General features: G+C 43.3%; 1 protein-coding gene across 2 annotated transcripts in view; it reads left to right on the top strand.

Annotated features, from left to right (window-relative positions):
• DIRAS2 (DIRAS family GTPase 2) overlaps positions 1-1004 on the top strand; it is a 34570-nt gene that overhangs the window by 1647 nt on the left and 31919 nt on the right. The window contains exon 1 of one of the 2 annotated variants that reach the window (XM_021694358.2): positions 919-1001. The exons of the other annotated variant lie outside the window; for it this stretch is intronic. The gene's annotated coding sequence lies outside the window, so the exon portion shown is untranslated. Of the gene's footprint in view, positions 1-918; positions 1002-1004 lie in introns of those variants that run through there. 2 annotated transcript variants of the gene reach the window in all.

Raw genomic sequence — 1004 nt, 5'->3', positions numbered from 1 at the left:
CTTCAGTGACTTTCCCCCCATATTCCGATGGCCTTAGCTTCTAGGTCAGGATTAGGGTGAACTAGTGGGACAAATACATTTTCTTGATTATCATTATCATTCTAAGTTAGATTTTAAAAACATCTATTTCCTGTGAATATCGGCAGGAATGTACTTTGGAAATGAACATCAATCAGAGGACAGGGCAATTTGAAATTACCCAGAAATTCAAGACAGGTTTAAACAGGTAAATGGGATTCTATAAGCTAAATCAAATTTAAAGAACAACAAACACTGCCAAGTCTCTTGGAAAAATTGATATTAAAAAAAGAATGAGTTACAATAGGGCAAAGAAATATTCCTCAAACCTGTAGTTTAAATTCAATATTCCATCAGTGTTATAGGCAAGTATTTAAAACATGTTGGCACAGAATTGTTAGCCATAAATCTTATTTCTTGCTGATTCAACTGTTTCCCATCAATGCTTCTCAGACAAAAAGGTTTATCCATATCAGACAATACACCTGGTTATTTCCCCCCAAACGCTAATGTGAAACTACTCAGTGGAAAGGGAATTCTAGCCCCAGCTCGCCAATGGTGATTTTTGTCCCACGAGTCTATTAAATGAGAATGTTTTAATCTGCACTGTGTGGGTGGCCACCGGCATGGCCCTATTCCACCTGCCTCCTCAATGAGCAGGTTTTTAATTTACTATCTGGACACTGCAAGGAAAGCTTAGGCGGTTAGTAGTGATTACAGTTGGTGATGTAAAGGGTCTAAAGCAAAAGAATCTGGTGCGCTTCCAACGGAGTGATTTTAATTCATTGAATTCTCAGAAAATTCCAGTCCCGGCCACCTATTCCAGGAGCATGCAGTAGGTGGCACCTAAAAGCTCTTCGGAGGCGGGCAGGCGCCATTTGAGCAAAAGCAGCGAGCGCTGCGGCAGCGGGCGGGCTCAGAAGTCGCTGACTGAGGAGCGAGCGAGCGGAGGAAGGCCGGAGGACGGCCGGGCCGGGCGGCGCAGG

This window comes from Neomonachus schauinslandi, chromosome 13 (assembly GCF_002201575.2).
Source record: "Neomonachus schauinslandi chromosome 13, ASM220157v2, whole genome shotgun sequence".
Classification (NCBI taxonomy): domain Eukaryota; kingdom Metazoa; phylum Chordata; class Mammalia; order Carnivora; family Phocidae; genus Neomonachus; species Neomonachus schauinslandi.
Note: the sequence above shows the minus strand (reverse complement) of the source record. Positions and strands in the feature narration are given on the sequence as shown.